Raw genomic sequence first — 11,870 nt, 5'->3', positions numbered from 1 at the left:
CCTCCCCTCCCCACCCCTCCCCCATCACACATGTTGCCCTTTGTTCATCAGCTCGCTCCACAGATGTTCATGAAGGGTCTGCTAAGTGCCAGGCGCGGTGCACAGGATCAGCTTACAGGCTGGCGGAGAGAAAGCTAGTAATCACACAGCCACACAAATGATAGAATATCCAATGACCAACCACACAAATGCTCGGGGGGAAAGGAACATGGTTGAGTTGCGAGGAGGTCCGTTCACAGAAGACCCTGGCTGGCCAGGTAGAGGAGCAGGAGTTCACTAAGGACCCTGAGCAGGAGCCGAGGAAGGGAGTGTCAGGGAGTCCATTAGCTGCAGAAGGCAAGAGAAGAAAGGGGGACAAAGAGGCCAAATGCCACTGAGATGTCAAGTAAGGTGTTGGTGTTGTTTTGTCACTAAGTCATGTCCTACTCTTTGCAACCCCATGGATTGTAGCCTTCCAGATTCCTCTGTCCATGAGATTTCCCAGACAAGAATACTGGAGCAGGTTGCCATTTTCTCCTCCAGGGGATCTTCCCGACCCGGGGATGGAACCGGCACTGGCAGGTGGATTCTTTGTCACTGAGTCACCTAGGAAGCCCTTGAGTAAAATGAGAGAAAAATGTTCTCAGGGTAAAGCACAGACTTCTTAGCTTGGTCCTCAAGGCCCTTCAGGCTGGCCTTATTTGTATCTCGATCCACCCCCAGGCCATAGCAATCACCATGCCTACCATGCTCTTGCGTGCGTGCGTTTTCCTTCCTGCCTGGAATTTCCTTCTCATCCTGGTGAATTCCCAAAGACTCCACAAGCCTCAGCTCAAAAGCTGCCTCCTCCATGAAGCCTTTCCTGACCGCTACCCCTCTAGCAGAACATGTCACTACCTCCTTGGGTATTCCTATAGCCCTTTGTATAAACCTCTGTTTGGCGCATACGGCAGAATAGTAAGAGTGAGGCTGGTGAGAATAACAGCCAATGGGATATATGGAGATGTTGAGAACGATAGGTCAGACTTTCCAGAAGGGCAGTGCTGAGACCAGGCCCTTTGGGTCCACTGACAGAGGGCAGCAAGTAGCCCTCCCCGCACTGGCCTGTGGCTTGGTGTTGGATTCCCCCTGCTTCTCCCACTCCAGAGCCTCGTACAAGCCACAGCACCTCCTGTCCTGCTTGGCAAGCTGCCAGGTGTCTGCCTGTCTCCCTGTGGATGCACAAATCCCTTGAGGGTTCTTTCTTCATGGTCCCTGACCCACCTGCTGCAGCATAAAGGGCTCTGGAATGGAAAGTGGAACTCGAGGCCAAGGCAAGGGATGCTCTGCCAATTTCCTTCAGCCCCAACTAAGGATGTTTCTGGGCTCCCTCCCTGATTCCTTCATTGCACACGCACTTCTCAAACGATGGAACCAGCCGCTTAGTCCCTGGCCTCAAGCACTTCCTAGGCCTGGACCTGAAAGGAGAGGAAGCTGGGTTCCTTGAAATGTTAGTCACTCACTCATGTCCGACTCTTTGCGACCCCATGGACTGTAGCCCTCCAGGTCCCTCTGGTTCTCCAGGCAAGAATACTGGAGTGGGTTGCCATTTCTTTCTCCAGGGGATCTTCCCAATCCAGGGATCAAACCTGAGTCTCCCTCCTTGCAGGCAGATTCTTTACCATCTGAGCTACCAGGGAAGAATTACTTAATAATATACGGGGTGCCATCTGACCCAGGCTGGCCTTCCAAGATCATTGTGAATGCCAGGGGCACCACTAATAGATCTACCTACCTGGAGAGGTCCTGGGAGGCTGGGGCAGCAGCCCCCTGCATGGGCCCCTGGGCTGGGCTCTCCCGGCTTTGCATTTGGCCAGTCAGGCCCTAGGCTATGCTGAGAGTTCTAAGAGTTCTGAGTCTCAGTTTTTATTCAGAGACCTTACTGAGGACTATAGCCTGGGAAACAGTCTCTCAATAGCTCCGAGGGTACTACTCTGAAGAGGTTCCAGCATAGAGAAGACAGGATATATGTATATATGATTTTGGCTGCGGAATACAGGCAATCCAGTGTCTCTCTCAGTAGAAGGTCACTGCTAGATACAAGGTACAGATATCTCAGTTAAAGATTTTAGTGTTTTTGTTTTTTTTCTATGTATGGGAAAGTGCAAGAATCTGGGTCTATTATAATTCTTCCTGAGATATAGCTAACTGTTTAAGGGGCCTGTTTTTTCAAAGCACAGAGTGCTTTGTCCTGGTCTTGGTCTTAAATTCCTTTCAGGGTATATAGGTCAGTAACTGTAGCGGCTAATGACTTGATTCTTATAGAACTGGGTGGTGAGCAGCATTCTTTGATGGACATCAGGTGGGATGTGGATCCACTCAGAGCCTGGTTCTGGTCCAGGCTTGCCACTGACAAGCTATATAATCTTCAGCAAGTCACACCAACTCATGGGGCCTCTGTTTCTCCCTCTGTAAAATGGGATGATAACCACCTCTTGGGGTTGGTTGCAACAGTGAAAAGTTTCCTTATGTAAAAACACTCTGTAAGTTATAAAGAGAGGTGGATGACGGCATGGGCCATGTGGGCTGGGGGGCATCCCTCCCAGTGATAATAATTTTCCCCCACTCTAGGAAGGATAGGTACAAAAATAAGATCTTGATGATCTAGGTCTCAGTATTATCTATAGCTGTATAGCAAACTACTCCCAGATCTAGCAGCTTAAAATAACAAATATTTATCATCTCACAGGTTTTGTGGGTCAGAAATTTGGGAGCAACTTCATGGGGTGGTCCTGCTCAAGGCTTCTCTATTTTTTTTTTTTCTTTGGTCACATGGCATGCGGGATCTTAGTTCCTCAACCAGGGATCAAAAGCCCCCTGCAGTGGAAGCAGAATCTTAACTAATGGACCACCAGAGGAGTCCCTCAAAGCTTCTGTTGAAGTTACAACCAAGGCATCATCTGAAGGCTTGACTGGGACCGGAAGATCTGTTTCCATGGTTACCCACTGACATGGCTGTTGGTAGGAGAGCCCAGTGCCTTGCTGGCTGTTGACAGAAGGCCCCCTCCTCTAGCACATAGGTCTCTTCATGAGGCTACTTGAATGTACCCAATGTGCCAGCTGGCTGGCTTTCCCCCACAGCTGGTGATGCAAGAGAGAGTAAGGCAGAAGTTACAAAGGCTTTTGATCCAGTTTTGGGGAGTCACATATCATCCTTTCTGCCTATGCTAGAAGTCATGTTGGTCAGTCTCCTGATACAGTGTGAAAGGGGACTACACGTGGCCTGACTATCAGGGCACAGGATCGTTGGGGGCTGTCCTGGAGACTGGCTACCACAGTTGTCTCCTCCAAGCCTTATACGATCACCCCTCCTCCTCACATACCAGGAATCCAGCCATCACATTTCCCTCCCCTTCCACTCTCACTCTCCCTCAGTCACCAAGGCCCAAGGTTGGGCTTCTAGAATGCCTCTTTTACCAGTTACCCCATTTCACCCTCCTGTCCCCACCCAGGCAAGATCTTGGTCATGTCTCTCCTGAACACCCAGGCTCTTCTAATCCAAGATGTACATTATTGCATGAAACTTTCATTGGCTCCCCAGCATACACAGACTCCTGTGTATGCTCCTGGGAACAACTCCTGGGTGAGGTGTTCAGTCTCTGCTCACCACTCTCAAATGGGCCTAATTTGAGCCTCACTGATGTTCTCTAAGCAAAGTTATACCCCTTCATTGACCTTGTTAGCTCCACCTGGAAGACATTCTTTTCATCTGTTTGTAAAACTCCTAGGCATCCTTCAAAACCCATCTCCCAGAACCCTTCTCTTACTGCCCAGGACAGTCAGTTTGTCCCTCTCCAGATACTCTCAGCCTCTGCTCGCAACCTTGTAACCATCTAATTACCTGCCAGCCCCTCTTCACAACTATGAGCTTCTCCAGGGCAAGCACAGAGCCCGGCTCATCTTGGGGTCCTCAGAACAAAACCCAGAGCTGGGTGCATCTGCAGGTAGGACCTGGAGAGAAGATCAGGCCGGATACATTTAGCTGTGAGTGGGAAAGAAAACCCCAAACCAAACTGGCTTAACAAAAGAGGACCTTCATTATCTCACATGGAAAGAATTTCAGAAGCAGGTGGGCAATTGGCATGGTGTGACCAGCGGTTCAGGAACCATTATTGGCTTCGTTCTCTGGCCAGTTCTCCTCGTGGCTTCATGAGGGCTACCAGAGTGCCCAGGTCACCAGTGGGCATGACAACATCCAGAGTCATAGAGGCACCATGTCCTCTGAGATCTTTCTCTTGGGAGCCCCCTCTGTGCAGCCCCTCAGAAGACCTCCCCTCCTTGTTTCCTTGACCAGAACCAGGTCATGGGTCACTCCTAAGCCAGGTACCGTGGGGGAGACTGTCTGGGCACAGAGGCTGTTGGGAGGCCACCTTCCAGACTGGAAGGGAGTCACAGCCTGATCGTGAGAGCACGTGGGACATATTTACAGATGGAGCTGGGAAATGAGAGAGACTCTGGAATGTATAGAGCAAGCAAGGTGAGATGTGAGGAAATAAGGTTTCTAAGGATGGGTTTCCAGACCCCTTGCCTACTGTAGTCATCTTTCCATTCATTCATTCATTCATTCAAATAGTGATTGAATAGCTTACGCGCTAGGTTCTGCATCAATCCTATGAAGTACGTATTATTATTTACATCTCAGAGTGAACAAACCGGGCCGCAGGTGGAATAACTTGTTCAAGCTCCCAGAGTAGGTGGGAACAGTCATATCTGTGTGGCTCACGGTGCAAAGTTCTGAGTCACCCCAAGAGAGGACCATAGGGTACAAGGGGAGGTTGCATGTCCCGAACTGGCCTCACTCGCCTGGGCCCTGAGCAGCCTCACAGGAAGGCTAGGCTTGGCTGGATGGGGCATCTGTGCTGTTTTGTAAGGGATGAGGGTCTTGGCCAAGGCACAAACCATTCTGGAACCAGCTCTGATTCCAGCACCTGGCAGGAACACTCAGGGTGGGGATGTTTTTCAGATATAGGTACCCTGGGCTCCACCCCTAATCCCTCATACCACACCATAAAAGGCCACCATGGGTCTCAAGCCCTGGGAAGGCAGGACAGTGCCTCAGCCGAGGAGCTGCCCTAGCCGGTTGGCCCTGTCCAGGGCATCCACACCAGCAGCTGCCCAGGTGGGTGTCTTCTCAGCATGTGGCAGGGCAGGAGGAAGGGGGAGGGGGCCAGAGGCTAAGCACTGGAGGTGGCAGCCTTGGTGCCCCACCCTTCTTCGGCCCTCCTGGGAAGCCATGTTCAGGGCAAGGAGGACAGAGAGCAGGCTGCCTGTACCTGGCAGGTCAACCAGAACCGAGACTGAGGGTAGCTAAAGGCAGGGTGGCTGAAACCAAGCCTCGATGAGGAGGTGGAGTGGCTGGCTGGGGTCTGTCCTGTCCCAGACTGGGTGGGGGTTGGAGGGGCGGTGTGAGAAGGGAAGGGAAGAGGAAGGAGCTGGTGTGGGACTTGTCCCCAGCCTGTGCCCAGGCCTGGTGGTACAGCAGGGAAAGTCCTGGATAGGGCCGCTGAAGCAAGGGCTCTAGTCCCGTCCCTGCCATTCATTTACTGTGTGACGTTGGACAAGTGCTGCGACCCCTCTGGTCTGTGTTTTCTCACCTGTACAATAGGGAGGTAGCCTGGGATGATCTTAAAGACTCCTCAGGGCGGACCGTCTCAGCTTTTGGTTTGTGGTGGGCCTGGATGTGGGTGCCCCACCCTCTTCCACCTTCCATCCCACCTGCTCTCACCTTCATCCCCTCCCGCAGCCACTTCTGACTTCCAGCCTTGGGGCCCCAAGCCAAGGACTGGCGACTTTGGATAAATTTTTAGGGCCTGGTGGGGGCCCAGGTCTTCATGGTCATCTTCCTTCTTCCCTAGGGCATCCTGGGCAGGCATTTTTATTAGAGAGGATGCAGATGCCCTTGTGCCTGGGGAGGTGCAGGACAGAACTGTGAAGGGTGTGGTGCTGAGTCCCTGGGGAACCAGCTCTAATTTCTCTAGCTCTGTGCTTCTGGGACCCCCTGCCTCAGAGTGATAATGTGTGCGCTTGCCTGACCCCTGGCCTCCTGAAGGGGCCTCTTTGGCATGCATGTTGCCCAGGGATTCCTCTGCCTAAGGGTTTCTAGAGCAGAAGACCCAGGAAGGGGCAGGGGATGAGAATAAGCTTCTTTTGCAAGCAGCACTACAGAGATGGATGGGGTTCCGCTTGCAGCCTGGGAAGCTCCTGAACTCTCAGGGGGGCAGGCATCAGCAGCTTCTGCAACGGGGGACCCCCCAGGTACCCAGCTTAGGCCAGGAGCTGAGGTGTCCTCTGGAGACCTTCTAAAAAGGGGAGGAGCCAGGATGGGGAACACATGTATACCTGTGGCGGATTCATGTTGATATATGGCAAAACCAATACAATATTGTAAAGTTAAAAAATAAAATTAAATAAAAAATAAAAAGGGGAGGAGGAGGACTCCCTTGGTAGTTCGGTGGTTAAGACTTCACCTCCCAGTGTGAAGGGGGTGCAGGTTCGATTCCTGATCAGGGAACGAAGATCCCACAAGCAGGTGCGCTCATATATGTTCAGCAGCTGTTGTGCCTGACTCCCTGTGACCCCAGGGACTGCAGACCGACAGGCTCTTCTTCTGTCCATTGGATTTCCTAGGCAAGAATACTGGACTGGGTTGCCATGCCCTCCTCCAGGGGATCTTCTCAACCCAGGGATCGAATCCATAACTCCTGCATTGGCAGGCAGGTTCTTTACCATCGAGCCACCTGGATTCCACATGCCCTGAGCCAAAAAACCAAAACGTAAAACAAGCAACACTGTAACAAATTCAATAAAGGCTTAAAAAAATGGTCCACATCAAAAAATATTAAAATAAATACATAAAAAATAAAAAGGGAGAGGAGAAGGAGACACCCTCTGCAAAACAGGGTTGGCGGTCAAGGTACTGCAGGCTGGCTGGGCAGCCCAAGGCAAGGCAGGAGTTTCTAGCGCTCCTTCCTTCTCCTGCTAAACCCTCATCCCTCTTGAAAAAGACGTTCTGGGGAATGAAACCAGAGTTTTTTTAATTTCCTGAGCTACCACAGCCTTTTCTCTCGGCAGAGCCAGAGTTGCCAAAACGATTAAGATTAAAATAATCCTGTTATCGTCCTTATGGATCAGCACAAGCATTTCCTTTCTGGTAGGAAGAGAGCTAGTTCCCTGAATTTACTGGTTCTACTGGTTTGGTCCTGGAGCTCCAGTTGAGGCCTCCCCAGGGCAGAATGCTAATCTGGGTTGCCCATCTGGTCCTCTTCCTGCAATGGGAATAATCAACCAGCTTCCCTCATGCCCAGGCTGCAAGCATTCATCTTTAGAAATCAGAGGACACACTAACATCTCAGCTGATGGTTTCACCTTCCTTTAGCTCATTTCTCAAACCAACTTTGGATGAGGGATAGGATGAGAAAATGAGGCCCAGAGTCAGAGGCAGATTTCCACAGAACTCCAGTCACTTAAGCTTCAAGATTCCCATTTGCTGAAACAATGTATGTGAAAACGATGACTGAAGACACGCTAAGTTTTACCTTTTCTGTCATTACAAACCATCCATCTGTGACTGTATTCAACAAAATGAAACAAGTTCTGGGAAATCATATTTGCAATACTGTGCTCTTTTTCTTGAAGGGGGCTTCTGTGAAAACTGCTGCGGTCCTGCCAGTGTCTCTTGGGCAAGAAGTGGTAAGACGGAGCATCCAAGTCAGGGACCTTTCCCTCCACCGCCTCGGATCCTTCTGCCTGTTCCTTTCTGCTCCCACCTCATCTTGTTGTTCTTACTGTTTTCAAGGTAAAGGGTTGATATCATCTACCTGCTTTGTTTAATCTGCAAATGTGAGTGGTAGGTTTATGGGAAATAGTTGGCATGGATTGTCTTACTTTTAAAATAAGCCTGTAATCTCTGTTACGGGGGATTAGACTAACTCATATTGTAAAAGGTGGATATTTCACAGGGATGGATGTCAGCTCATTTAAAGGGAAACTTAACCCCGTCAGAGATCTCATAGGTGGATGGGTTCCCTGAAAAGGCAGGAAGCGCCCAGTCACGGGATGTGGGCAAAGAGAAGCTAAAGGCCATTGGTTGCCAAAGAGGCGTTTCCAACTTTGGGGAGAGAATGGATGTTCAGGCAGATGCAGTGTAAGAGGGGACCCTGAGAGCCTGAGGGGGCAAAAGCGTGGAAAGAGACCAACCAAGTATGCAGGTGAGTGAACACAGGAGAGGAGGCCTCAGGATTGGGGGTCCAGCTTATATGCCTAAATGATCTCGGCTATGAGGGCAGCAGGGTATTATGTCAGTTCGGTGTCCCCACGTTTGGGGCGGGTGGTTATCACCAGGCCTGCTGTTGCTCTTTCTGACCCCATTCCCAGCTCTTCTTCCCCCTGTTGTGATTTCCCATTTCCACTTGAGTTGTCACTTGGCCCTGACCCTGCTGGACAGAGAATAAGGTACCCCTTTGTTTCTCCAGCCAGGATCCAGGAAAAAGAATACCTGCTACCTTACCTTATCACAGGTGTTGCAGAGGTAGAATTTGACACTGGAAGGGATCCGAGAACCCAACCCCTTCACAAGCTGTCAGCTAGTCTGCACACAGAGAAGGGCAGAGCCTCTGTTCTTTCATCTATGACGTGGGAACAATAGTTCCCAGTTCTTGGGATGGGGTGAGGTTTTAATTAGATCTACGGTTCTCAAACTCCAGCCTCCATCACCATCACGGGGAAGGGGCTTTTGTTAAAACCCAGATTTCAGGACCCCCTCTACCCACCCTAGTAGACCTTGAAAGAAGCCTGAAAGGTGGCATTTCAAACCAATTCAAAGGTAACGGGAAAGCTCCTGGTTTGAGGGCCAACACTTTGAGAGTCACTGAACTAGACCAAGAGGTTCTATATCTTGGCCAGGAGACCACCAGCCCCTCAAAGTCAGGGACCAGCTCTAAATCAATCCCATTTCTGCTTAGTGACTGCTCAGCACAGGTACAAGGCAGATGCTCTCAGCAAGAGCTGTCCAAACTGAATGTTAATACAAACCAAGCAGGCTCCTCCTCAGAGGCTCTTTTTCAATGGCCGGCACTGGGTTCTGGTTGCCATGGTGACAGCTGGAGCGGAAGCCAGGAGATAACGTAAACACCCGGCTTTTTGCAATATTGAGGAGAGAGGCAAAGGTCTTGTCCCAGCTGCACGTGGACAAAAACGTGGAAGGAGGTAGGGAAGATGGGACTTTCGAAATCTCACGTTACAGAGACACCCTCCCATCTGCTCGGCAGCTGGCCCCAAACCGGGAAGGATTTAAACTTTGGTTGCATAACAGAGAAAGGAACAAAGGGAAGGGGGCTGGGAGGGAGTCTGTCTGTAGGAAACCGGAAAGAGGAGGGCATCCTGGTCCCTGAGAACCAATATATACACTCAGCGACTTAATCCATTAGCCCATTTCGTCCTCACCCAAACCCAAGCAGCCGCCTTTACAAGGATCCACAGAAGCCGTCCAAGGTCACACAGCCGTCTGGGCCTTGGTGTTAATCCAGATTGGAAAAATGATCTGCTGTTGCCAAAGGCCAAGTTTGTTGTTTGATTTCAGGGTTGCCTTTTTGCTGAACTTTGGACGTGGTTTAGAGAACCTAGGAGTGTGGGGGTGGCAGGGAGGCTGTGAGAAAGGTTTGGGGAGATTTTAACACCCCAGGGAGCCAGGCCAGTCATCATCCTGGCTTCTCCCTTCAAAACAACTGTCCCTTCCTCCTTTATCTGCTTTTGTGTTTGGATCTACCCGAGCTGTGCTGTGCGATGGACACGCTATCCCCATGCTGTTCTGGTCACGTTAACCCCATAAGGCAGTGGTTCTCATATTCCAATGCGGAAAAAAGTGAAGCTTATTTAAAATGTCAATTTCTGCCTGGCCTCCAGAGATTCTGATCTGATGGCTGCGGGTGGGGCCGCCTTAGGAACTTGCAGTTTTAATAGGCCCATGACGATTCTGATGTAGGGGACTGGTACCCTTTGAGACATCCAGCCAGGGCCTCCGCTGTCTCCTGTACCTACACGATCCATCTGGAGCCCCCAGTTTCAGTGCCTTCTCATTCTAGCTCCCTGGCTGCCTCTGCGCTCCTCTCCTCCTAGCTGTTTTCCCAGAACAATTCACGTTGTTGCCAAACTCTGGCTTCAGACTGCATGTCCACAGTTGCCTCCAGCTGGTCAGCTCACCCTGCAGCCAGCAGGCCCCCACACAACCAACTGGCTTAGTAAACCCCACAGCCGAAGCCTCCGATCTATTTTCTAAAGATCTGGCTCCTGAGCAGCCAGAGAGCCTTTGGTCAGGCTGAGCCAGCTGCCCCTGACATCAGAAGAAACTACGATGTCTGCCCTTTGTAAAAAGAGGTTTGGGCAGAGGATCATCCCGTTGACAAGGGAAAGATCAGATTTTGGGGATGAACCAATCAGACAGGGCTGCTTCATTTCCCTGCCTTAGTTTTCCCATCTGTAAAATGGGGGCAAGACCAACTGCTCATCAAAGACTTTCAGAAAGTTCAGAGTCCCCCCAGGCCAGAGGTCAGGCAGGAGGTTTGGCCAGGGGCTTAACCTGAAGAATTGGGGCTTCATGCTCCTTCTCCTGTTCCTCTTTGATGACAGGGCTCACCTGTGTCCTTGCCTTCTGCCCTGTCACAGAGCCATCCTTTGAGCATCATAACAAACCTCAGAACACCTGGGAAAAGGGGGCGGGACAGGGTTTTTCCTCCCCATCTTGTTCAGAAGGAAACTGATTTCTTATCTAAAGAGGCCAGGCATCTGGTGAGCAGCCGAAGCAGAACTTGGCTTCTAATCTCGGGGTGGAGGGTCTGTGTGTGTGTGTGCGTGTGTGTGCTTAGTCGTTCAGTTGTGTTCAACTCTGCGACCCCATGGACTGCAGCCCGCCAGGCTCCTCTGTCCATGGGGGTTCTCCAGACAAGAGTACTGGAGTGGGTTGCATGCCCTCCTCCAGGGAATCTTCCCAACCCAGGGATTGAACCTGCATCTCCTGCATTGCAGGCAGATTCTTTACTGCTGAGCCACCAGGAAAGCCTGTATGTCTGTGCTTTGGTGACCGCCTTATCCCTGGCCCTGTAGGTAGACAGGGCAGCTCCTTTGAATGTGCCTGGCATGAGTTCCTGCTCAAGAAACTCCTTTCCTTCCTGTAAAGCAGGAACTTGGAGCTAGTCTAAGACTGCGCCCATGAAGGAGGAAGCTGGAGTAGGAGAGAGCAGGGAGGAGTCAGGCCGCTGAACCCTCCAAGGCAGGCACTGCCTTGGGAGAGGATGAGGGGAGCCGCACCAGTGTGGAAATGGTACCACTCTGAAGTGAGAGTGGCACAGAGCTCCTCTCGCCCAGCCCCCACCAGGCTGGGAGAGTTTTCCCTGGGGAAGGGTGACTCCCAGGGTTGGGGTGAAGCTGGGTGGATTTAGATGTGCTTGACACACTCACTAGGAGAAGGCAATGGCACCCTACTCCAGTACTCTTGCCTGGAAAATCCCATGGACGGAGGAGCCTGGTAGGCTGCAGACCATGGGGTCGCGAAGAGTCGGACACGACTGAGCGACTTCACTTTCACTTTTCCCTTTCATGCATTGGAGAAGGAAATGGCAACCCACTCCAGTGTTCTTGCCTGGAGAATCCCAGGGATGGGGGAGCCTGGTGGGCCGCCGTCTATGGGGTCGCACAGAGTCGGACACGACTGAAGCGACTTAGCAGCAGCAGCAGCAGCAGACACACTCACTGGGGCTTCCCCAGTGGCTCAGCAGTAAAGAATCTGCCTGCAATGCAGGAGACGCAGGTTTCATCCCTGGGTCGGGAAGATCCCCTGGAGGAGGGCATGGCAACCCATG

This window comes from Bubalus bubalis, chromosome 24 (assembly GCF_019923935.1).
Source record: "Bubalus bubalis isolate 160015118507 breed Murrah chromosome 24, NDDB_SH_1, whole genome shotgun sequence".
Taxonomy (NCBI): Eukaryota; Metazoa; Chordata; class Mammalia; order Artiodactyla; family Bovidae; genus Bubalus; species Bubalus bubalis.
This window is presented reverse-complemented; position numbering follows the sequence as displayed.